The sequence below is a fragment of the Tachyglossus aculeatus genome, chromosome 7, assembly GCF_015852505.1.
Source record: "Tachyglossus aculeatus isolate mTacAcu1 chromosome 7, mTacAcu1.pri, whole genome shotgun sequence".
In the NCBI taxonomy this organism is placed as follows: domain Eukaryota; kingdom Metazoa; phylum Chordata; class Mammalia; order Monotremata; family Tachyglossidae; genus Tachyglossus; species Tachyglossus aculeatus.
This window is the reverse complement of record NC_052072.1, coordinates 33,042,864-33,054,151: the sequence shown is the minus strand read 5'-3', so window position 1 is coordinate 33,054,151 and position 11,288 is coordinate 33,042,864. Positions and strand designations below refer to the sequence as shown.

The 11,288-nt window shown below is 41.5% G+C and overlaps 1 non-coding gene across 1 annotated transcript; it reads right to left on the bottom strand.

The window, feature by feature from the left end:
• Positions 1-2,117: 2,117 nt before the first annotated feature.
• Positions 2,118-2,255, bottom strand: LOC119931085. The gene has a single exon (XR_005451949.1). It is a non-coding gene; the product is annotated as a small nucleolar RNA SNORA7 (small nucleolar RNA).
• Positions 2,256-11,288: the final 9,033 nt, after the last annotated feature.

Below are 11,288 nucleotides of genomic sequence, written 5' to 3'. Positions count from 1 at the left end.
CTTTTCCTGTGTTTGAGTCCTTTCTCCAAAAGGATTCAAGTATGGAAAACTTAAAAGTCCAAATGACGTTTAGACTTGACCGAATGGCCAAAGCTGAGGAACATTCAAATTTTTTTGAATAGAAACTTTTTCTGACCTTAACCATAGAGGTAATGTCAGGCTCCTCAGTGTACCAATACGATAGAATAGGTCTTTTCAACACATTTCAGGGCTCTAAATCCCCTTTACAGAGAGCAGCAAGCTCAACCGTGGAATAAATGTGTCTGGTTCGACCTTCCTTTAGCAAATCATTTTTGTGCACCAGTTATAAAATGGGAATAATTGACAACTGGTGCTTTTCTTGCAATTGCATCAATAAATTAAACTCTGACAAATACTTAGAGCTTGGAATTTTAAGCTTCTCTCAGATTCATGCTGAAGGTCTCCAGACCCTTCACCCTACCTCTGCACAGTTACTTCTTGATCATTGCCCCCGGGTGACAGGGCAGTGGAAATTGATATAATCATAATTTTGGTACTTGTTTAGCTCTCACTATGTGCCAAGCACTGTTCTAAAATCTGGGGTAGATATAAATTAATCTGGTTGGACAGAGTGCCTGTCCCTCAGTCTACTAGTAGGGAGTGGGATTTAATCCCCACTTTGTAGTTGAGGGAACAGAGGCATGGAGAAGTTAAGTGACTTGCCTAGTAACATACAGCAGACATGTGGCAGAGTCAGGATTAGAACTCAGACCAGTGCTCTTTCCAGGAGGCCATGTTGCTTATGAGGCACAACTCAGGAGGGAAGGGTTTTGATAATGGTATCAAACAGGGCTCTCTCTCTCTCTCTCTCTCTCTCTCTCTCTCTCTCTCTCTCCCTCCCTCCCCAAAAGGCCATTTCCTTGATAATAATAATTGTATTTGTTAAGCACTTACTATATGCTAAGCACCATATTAAGCACTGGGTTAGATACGAGGCAGTCAAGTAAGACACAGTCCCTGTTCCACAGAAGACTCACAGTCTAAGTAGGATGCATAACAGGTATTGAATCCTCATTTGCAGAGAAAGAAACGGAGGCCCAGATAAATTAAGTGACTTGCCCAAGGTCACACAGCAGGTAAATGGCAGAGCCAGGATTGGACCTCAGTTTCTTTGACTCTCAGACCCCTGTCCTTTCCACTGGATCATCCTGCTTTTCACTGGGCCTTGCTGCTTCTCTGCCTCTGCCTTTCCACAGTGGTGATGGCATTAACTGAAATAGCAACAGGCAATATGAAGCCAAGCCAGATGATAAAGGCCCAGGGCAAACCCAGAGCTCAACGTATCGTCTACAAAACCCTGAAAGTCATGATAGTATAAGATGCTAATAATAGCAGCTAATTACAACTGGACATTGCTATTCAGCCCCTCTCCCTTAGACTGCTCGTTCTACTTGCTGCTGTGTGACCTTGAACAAGTCCCTTAATGTCGCTCTGTCTTGGTTTCCTCATCTGCAATTCCTTCATCCCTCACCTGTTCTCACTCCTACTTAGACTGTGAGCCTCATATAGAACTGGCTGTCTTGTATCTACCCCAGTGCTTACTATAGCGCTTGGCAAATCATCAGCATTTAACCAACACTCCCCCTCGTCCCCCTCTCCATCCCCCCCTTCTTACCTCCTTCCCTTCCCCACAGCACCTGTATATATGTATATATGTTTGTACATATTTATTACTCTATTTATTTATCTATTTTACTTGTACATATCTATTCTATTTATTTTATTTTGTTAGTATGTTTGGTTTTGTTCTCTGTCTTCCCCTTTTAGACTGTGAGCCCACTGTTGGGTAGGGACTGTCTCTATATGTTGCCAATTTGTACTTCCCAAGTGCTTAGTACAGTGCTCTGCACATAGTAAGAGCTCAATAAATACGATTGACGACGACGATGAGTCGTCTCCGACCCATAGCGATGCCATGGACACATCTCTCCCAAAACGCCCCACCTCCATCTGCAATCATTCTGGTAGTGGATCCATAGAGTTTTCTTGGTAAAAATATGGAAGTGGTTTACCATTACCTTCTTCTGCACAGTAGACTTGAATCTCTGCCCTCGACCCTCTTCCATGCCACTGCTGCCCAGCACAGGTGAGTTTTGACTTGTAGCAGATTGTCTTCCACTTGCTAGCCACTGCCCAAACTAGGAATGGAACGGATATGCCTCTGCTTGACTCTCCCTCCCGTAGTCGAGACTGATGGAGTACTGGAAACTCTCCAGGTGTGACCCTGAGAGGGGAACAAATACCACTATTATTATGTTAATAGTATAGGGATAGTATGTAATAATAATAATTTTATGACATACCTCTAGAATTATGGTAAAGAATTATCTATAAATGACTCTTTATCCTGATCATTTAAATACAACCTTCCCTCCAAAAGTGGACCCCGTTATTTTATAAACCAAAAGTGAGAGTATGACAGAACTGAGGGACTGTGTTTGATGGAACTGTGTAAACCAGGCTTCCGGGGCCATCAGGAAGACTTCCTCTACCGCAGAAAGGTTCACCTCTTAGATAGGGACCTTGTCTAAATTCCCACCCGTCTATTCTTTCCCAGCGCTTAGTACAGCTCTCTTCATCCAGTATGAGCTATAATAAATACTATTACTACTACTGTGAGCACATGCTGCTCTACTACGGGGGCCAAGTTTTAGTTGAAACGAGGCATCCCTTTCCTCAATACTAAAAAAGTAATGGCACCTATGGTCTATGATCTGTGGTGTCTATTAGAACCTGTTTTCTAATCCCAACTCTGCCACATGTCTGTTGTGAGACCTTGGACAAGTCACTTCACTTCTCTGTGCCTCAGTTACCACATATGTAAAATGGAGATTAAGGCTATATGGATGTTTTCTGACCTGGTTAGCTTGTAGCTATCCCAGGGCTTAGTACAGTGCCTGGCTCATAGTAAGCACTTAACTGCACTTAACAGATACCATTTAAAAAAAATGTAGGGTTGAGAGACAAGAGACAAGATTCTTAGGTGAAACGAGGTGTCCCTTTCCTCACCGCTAAAAAAGCAATGGAGTCTATGGTCATGAATTGGTCCACAATTTGGTGAAATTCAATGCCTGACCTTGATCATGACTTGGATGCTAAAACCCAAATGTGACTCTTCAATCAAGAGCCATTTCTTCTACTCTTCTTCACTCACCAAGCAAATTACCATTAAGATACTGAAAAAAAAAAAGAAAAACTATCGTTTAGGGAGTAGAAATGGTCTGAGCCCAAGTTTTTTTTCTTAAATCTCATTTGAATCAGATAATTTCAGCTATCCTTTCCCGTAATAGCCTAACTCCCATGCTGTGTGATGTTTAGGATTTATTGGTTGCCGCTCTACTTTATCTAAAAGGGTTGGAAAAACGTCTGTGGCTTTTGTGAGGCAGGCAAAATTGGAGGAGGACATTCAGGAACACAGGATTTGTTGTAGACAATGTGCACTGCTGAAAAATAGATGAGGTTGAATAGCAAGCCATGGAGAGAGTGAACGTGAAATAGTTCAGTGACGGCCTATTCCATTTCATGCTTCTGTTTGGGCAAGGGAGGGATCTATTACCTGAGAAGAACAGTTACCAGATGACAGTGTATGGTGTCTAAATTTGATTTAAAATGCTAATATTGTCATACATATCCTGGGTGAGTAGGGGAGGAGGGAAAGTCTGGGGTCTCGCAGTAAGACCCCGGTAAGCTTAAGCAGTGTGGCCTAGTGGATAGAGCACCAGCCTGGGAGTCAGGAGGACCTAGGGTCTAATCCTGGCTCCACCACTTGCTTTCTAGGTGACCTTGGGCAAGTCACTTTACTTCTCTCTGCCTTAACAGTGTACAGCAAGATGAATGGCCCAGGGAAACAGCCCAGGGCATGGCTCTAGGCAGGCAAATTGTACTAATCGTGGTCAGAGGACACATCGTAGTAGAACTAATGCTGCTTATAAAGCATGTGTTGAGTTGCAATGCACTGTACTGTTTGTGAAAATGCAACAGAAGCAAATGACACGAAAAGCAGCATGGCCTATCAGATACAGCCTTGGCCTTGGGAGTCAGAAGGACTTAGGTTCTAATCCGTGGCTCCGCCACTTGTCTGCTGTGTGATCTTGGGCAAGTCACTTCACTTCTCTGTGCCTCAGTTATCTCATCTGGAAAATGGGGACTAAGACTGTGAGCCCCTTGTAGGTCAGGAACTGTGCATCTTGTACCTACCCCAGTGCTTAAACTGAGCCTGGCACATAGCAAGAGCTTAACACACACCATAAAGAAAAAAGCTCCTGACCACCATGAGTTCACAATCCCCAGCCCACAAAGGTCTTGGGATATCATATTGTTTCCTTATTCGGGCCCTCTGATTAGCCCGCACAAAATGAATAGCTCATGCTTAGGGATTCTGGTGGCCTTGCTCTCTTCCTTGCCACCAGACCACTGGCTTGCTTGAGGTCACCAACTGATGGATAAAGCACGGGCCTGGGAATCAGAAGGACCTGAATTCTAATTCTGACTCTGCCACGTCTGCTGTAGGACCTTGGACAAGTCACTTCACTTCTCTATGCTTCAGTTACCACATATGTAAAATGAAGATTAAGGCTATTCAACCGTATTTATTGAGCACTTACTGTGTGCAGAGCACTGTACTAAGCACTTGGGAAGTATATAGAGATGGTCCCTACCCAACAGCAGGCTCACAGTCTAGAAGGGGGAGACAGACAACAAAACAAAACATATTAACAAAATAAAATAAATAGAATAAATATGTACAAGTAAAATAAATAGAGTAATAAATATGTACAAACATATATACATATATACAGGTGCCGTGGGGAGGGGAAGGAGGTAAGGCGGGGGAGATGGAGGGGGCGGGGTGAGGCTATATGGATGGTTTCTGACCTGGTTAGCTTGTATCTACCCCAGGGCTTTGTGCAGTGCTTGGCTCATAGTTAGCACTTAACAGATACCATTAAAAAAAATGTGGGGTTGAGAGACAAGGGATTCAGGGATGGCAGAGTCTGAGATGCTCTTTGGTAATCAAATTAAAGGGCTCAAGCCAATCTCCTGGGATGGCCTTAGAGATGAGCCTCGTGATGCCCAGATTCTTGAATGACTAGCCACCTGCTCAGTCTGCTCACCATAAGTGTTCATCCAGGCTGCACATTTCACTCCTGTAATGCTAATCTTCTCACTGTACCTCAATCTCATCTTTCTCAGTGCCAACCCCTTTCCCACATCCTCCCTGTCTGGCCTGGAATGCCCTTCCTCCTCAAATCTGACAGACAATTACTCTCCACCGCTTCAGAGCCTTATTGCAGGTACATCATCTCCAAGAGGCCTTTCCTGACTAAACCCCACCTTTCCTCTTCTATGCCATTCTGCATCACCCTGACTTCCTCCCTTTATTCTTCCCCCCTCCCAGCCCCACAGCACTTATAATAATGATGGTATTTGTTAAGTTTGTACTGTGTGCCATCGTACTGTGTACCAGACACTGTACTAAGAGGTAGGCACTGTACTAATGTATACATCTGTAATTTATTTGTTTATAGTAATGTCTGTCTCCCCCTCTAGACTGTAAACTCACAGTGGGCAGGGAATATGTCTGTTCATTGGTGTATAGTACTCTCCCAAGTGCTTAGTACAGTGATTTCCAAACAATAAACACTCAATAAATACAACTGAATGAAGAAATGCAGTGTTCAGTAGTCACTAAAAGTGTAGATTTTCCTCCTTCCCCCTTCCCTCCACCCCCGCAGGAAAGAGTGCAAAAATGGACCCCTCTACCCAAAATGAAATCAAGGAAAAAACATGCTTTCATGATGTAGACATAATTGCCTGATGTAGACATGCTTGTGGAAGGGAATGATGCATGTCTGGAGAGTAGAAAATCCAGAATGTTGTCTAAAGCATTGATTAATCACTGAAAATGCCACCAACACTTTGCCTATCAGAATTATTTAAGCAGAACATCTTCCTGGAGCAAGGAACTCCCCAAATTATTTCCTAGAGAAAATTTAGAGCAGGCTCAAATGTTTCTTTTAATATCAGTAAATACTATTTTAGTTTCCATTCAATTGTCTCACTTCTGATGAAGAATGTGTTCAAGTTACTTCCTAGCAGCCATATTCAGCTCAGGAAGCATGTGAATGTTTGATCTTAATAACAAAATTAAGACCAAGATCCAAGATCGAGGCTTTGCACAGACTCTGCTTATTGTTATGAACAGTCCTGCTAAGCTTTTCTGCTTGAAATCATTAGACAATGGTAGACAGTCATGACTGAACTCGTAACACTGTTTAGTTTGACTTCGTTTTGCACAAAAGTCTCCATCACAGGATGTCAGAAAGAATCTTTCATCATCAAAAGAATCAAACGTCTAAGAAGTGATGGCAATTCCATTGGTTAATCAAAATATGAAGTTAGTATTTTATTTTTATTATTATTATTATTAATAATAATGGTATTTGCTAAGTGTTTACTATGTGCCAAGCCCTGTTCTAAGCGCTGGAGTAGATACAAGGTAATCAGGTTGTCCCACATGGGGCTCACAGTCTTAATCACAAATTTACAGATGAGGTAACTGAGGCACAGAGAAGTTAAGTGACTTGCCCAAGGTCATGCTGCAGACAAGTGATGGAGCCGGTATTAGAACCCACGTCCTCTGACTCCCAAGCCCATGCTCCTGCCACGAGGCCATGCTGTTTAAGCCTTTTTCAGTTAAAAGCAAAGTGAAGCAAAGACATTATTTTTCACAGTGAGGTGTCTGTAGATGTTCCCTGCTGTGCCTATTTTGAAACTGTAAACTAAACTATAATTCTTAATGTATTCTTAATCCAGAGAAATAAGTTATTATCCTATGTAAAGATTTAGAAACCATTATATGTGTAAATACTCTGGACTTTCATATATAATACTAAGGAAATTAATATACGAACACAGGTGAAGATTTCTAAGACTATGTGGCAATAGGGAGCAAGAAAGACAAACTGCTGTTCTTATAACAGTGGGATTTTTATTGATGCGCAAATTTGGTTGGTGAGACCAATGGCTTAGTGTAGAAGGTTTTATTTGGCTCATCAGATTCAGGTCCAACAGCTGATGAACTAATTTGGGTGAGGCTGGCTGCGTCAAAGGACAACCTTTTTTAGTTCCCTTCCTCAATTCATTCATTCATTCAATCGTATTTATTGAGCGCTTACTGTGTGCAGAGCACTGTACTAAGCGATTGGGAAGTACAAGTCGGCAACATATAGAGATGGTCCCTACCCAATAACAGGCTCACAGTCTAGAAGGGGGAGACAGACACCATTTCATTTCCTGAATGAATGTCTACCAACTCTGTTCTATTGTACTCTCCCAAATGCTTAATACAGTGCTCTGCATACATTAAGCACTCAATAAATATGATTGATTGATAGATAACTATCTAGAACAGCTCAGACCCTCTGAATGCTACTGAACAGGGCTGCTGTCTCTTCAGGAACTAAGAAAAATCCTGGACTGCTTACTTCCATAGGACTCCTCCGTAGGTCTTTAGAACTGCCGCTGTCTCTATTTTCCAGATGAAGAAACTAAGGACAAAAAAAAGCAAGTACTAAAGATGTGCTAAAGTACCAGAATAAATTGGGGGGAAAGTTGTAATTAGAACCTCAAAGTTCCCTATTTTCCAGATGAAGAAACTAAGGACAAAGAAAGCAAGTTCTAAAGAAGTACTAAAGTACCAGAATAAGTTGGAGGGAAACTGTAATTAGAATTTCAAAGTTCTCATTTCTGGTTTTCAAAAGTTTTACAGGTTCAAGTATGTATCTGTATATATACATATACATGTATATACATATATGCATATATATTTGTGTTTCTTTGATTTCTTTTAGAATTTAATCACAATGACAAGGACAAGCTCTCCTTTCCCTATGCCAAAGATACCTTTCCCTCTTTGCTTCTTCTCCTCATCTCTATTAACAAACTAGGATCAGATCTGAGACTGAGAAATCATACAAAGAAAACTCCCTTGAGAGTCTGGAAAATAGCTAAGGTTTTTAGTTCTGAAAAGCAAAATTGTCCTGGCAGAGAATAAGTATATTAATCAAATCGCTAGAATATAAAAATTTAGAAAGTTTGGAAGCAGAGTGGCCCAGTGGAAAGAGCCTGGAAGCCAGAGCCCCTGGGTTCTAATTCTGGCTCTGCCACTTGCCTGCTGTGTCACCTTGGGCAAGTCATCTTATTTCCCTGTGCCTCAGTTTCCTCAGCTGTAAAATGGGAATTCAACTCTTGCTCCCCTTTCTACTTACACTGAGAGCCCTATACGGGACAGAGACTGCCTCCAACCTGATTACCTTGTATCTATCCCCAGTGCTTATGTCAGTGCTTGGCACATATTAAGTGCTCAATAAATACGATTGAATAAATGAATGAAAGAGAGAACAGCCACTTGATCATGTAGGTAAAATAACCTGAATTCAGCTGTATAACCATGTCTCCCGACATTCTCTGAAAATCACAATCCAGTCTTTCTAAACTGAAAAGCTGCATCATCCCCTCCATTTTTCACGTGTGTGCTTTAAATTGTTTGGCAAAGATCAAGTGTTACATAGTCTCCCTTGAGGCCTGTCCTGCTCCAGTGATGGGCTAGATGATCTAATAGATCTTTTCTCTCTCTAACTACTGTGACTAATGTCAGCATAATCGATACACTAATGCTGGAAACATGTTGAGAGATAATAGGAAAAAAGGTTCAATCTGTCTGAAGAAAGATGTTTGTTAGCTTGGTCCAAACAAACCCTTGTGAATGCTAATTAGAAAAAAAATGAGGAAAAAACAGGATACCCATTTGAGTTAAAATAAAGGCCAGAGCAGAGTGCCATATATCTATACATGTATAGATAGATATACTAGTCACAAGAATTTAGACTTGAAATAATTTTTCCATGTTGGAAGGTGATTCAAAGTTACAGTGAGGACCATATATTTACATTAACAGTGAAAACCATATTTAAGTAAAATTCTTGAAACCCAATATTCAGTGGACTATGAAAAACAGAAAATGGAGGATGTAAAATGGGGTCTATTTTACTGAGTTCTTCTTGGGGATTACGTTTATTTTTTTAAAAAATCTTGAGTATGAATACCAGCCAAACAATTACCTACATTATCAGATAAGCAAATTTTATGGTCACTTCAGTAAATGATGACACAATTTACATGCTTAATTATGAAATAAAATTAAGCTTCCATGTAAACATGTTAGGGACAGGGAACGTGTCCTGCTGTAATGTCCTCCTCCGAGGGCACAGTAGAGTGCTCTGCACGTAGTAAGTGCTCAACAAATACCAATGTTTGATCAACTGACCTTCCTAGGCCCTAAGAAGAAAAGTCATTTTCCTGGATCTCCACTCTCTCCTGCAACACTAAGAAATGCTTCCCTTGACAATCCCCAACTAGGAATGGCTCATGCAATCTTACAGTTGTCCTCCTCACTCTTTTCCCTTCTTCACACCTTTCTTCCCCCTCCAACTCCCCCTTCTCTTTATCCTCCTCTCCGCCTTTTCCCCTTCCCTATCCCCATCATTAAACCAATAACTCCTGCCTGGTCCAGAGAACATTGCTGCCACATTTTCTTTACTCTGTTGACTTTTACTACTTGGGATAGGAAAACAAGAATTAATAGCAATAATAACAGTAATGATAGAAAATAGCCATAGTATTTGTTAAGCTCATTCCAACACTTTGCTAAGAGCCGGGATAAATACAAAACCATCAGATCAGACAGACGCTCTGTCTCACCTGGGATTCATAGTCTAAGGATGAGATTAAACAGAAATTTAATTCCAATTTGCAGATGAAGAAACAGGGGCAGAGAAAAGTTAGGTGACTTTTCCAAAGACACACAGCAGGCAAGTGGCACAACTGGGATTAGAATCCAGATTTATTGACTCCCAGGACCTGTGCTGTTTCCAATAGGCTACGGGATGTTTCTTAAAGGCAACCAGGAGATTGCTAAACTGGACTGGTATAATTTCATTTTTATTAATAAGTATTAATTTGGATTAGGGGTACTTTTTAAAGATGTAGCGTTGAAACCGAGAGTAAAAGTAAAAATAATCTGAAGAGGAGGAGGGCTTAATGCATGTATTCACATGTGGTGAACTGAGTGAGCCTGAAGGGCATTTTTTATGGATTCGTGTCTTTGGGATGGGTTAATTTCTTTCCAACCTTCCTTCCCTCATCACCTGATCCTTCAGCTGTCACTGGTGAAGGGGGTGGGGGGTGTGTGTGTGTCAATCTTCACTAATTGCTTGAGCTTCAGTTTCATTCCCACTCACAGTTGAAAGGTCAGCATCTCCTTGTTTTTCACATCTCACCATATTATTGGGGAATAAACAGGTCTGGAAATATTTGGCCTAAGCAGAGGAACTCCATCTGAAGTATGATATTCATTTTTTTTTTCCTCTGTCACTTAACCCTCTGGTTCAGCCATTGGAAATGACAATGTCTATTACATTATCTAATTATATCACTTCTTCGCAGGGTAAGGATGTAGCTTCCAGACAGATGTTAAAATTATGTTCTACTTGACCTTTGGGAAAATGCCAAGAAAGAACAACGGAGGAGAGAGTGTCTGAGAAGAATAGTAATCTGCCTTCAAAGGACCCCAGACTTTATCCTGATACTTTCCAAAATGCATATCTCTTTGGTGACGTGTGGGCTTCTGTGTCCGCAGCGAGTATGTGGCTTTACCCCCACGGCTCTGCTCCTTCTATGTGTGCAATCAGGGTGTGCACGTCAAGCAGTGCATAACCCATGAGAAATCTCAAAATGTGCCCACAACACCCTGCAAAAACGTGCCATCGAACTCTTATTTGCTTATAATGAGCATTCCTTACATTTGTTCCCTTTGAGAGGAAATGCACAATTAGGCTGACTAATTTTATGTCCAACTGCGACTGCCTTCAGCCTCGGGTGTGCTTCCAACATACTCTTGTTTTCATGCGTGATGCCAAAGCCAGGACTTGAGAAATTGGAGTAGTATGGCTCAGTGGAAAGAGCCCAGGCTTGGGAGTCAGAGGTCATGGGTTCTAATCCCGGCTCCGCCAATTGTCAGCTGTGTGACTCTGGTCAAGTCATTTCACTTTTCTGTGCCTCAGTTACCTCATCTATAAAATGGGGATTAAGACTGTGAGCCCCACGTGGGACAACCTGATCACCTTGTATCCTCCCCAGCACTTAGAACAGTGCTTTGCACATAGTAAGCTCTTAATAAATGCCATTATTATTATTATCATTATTCA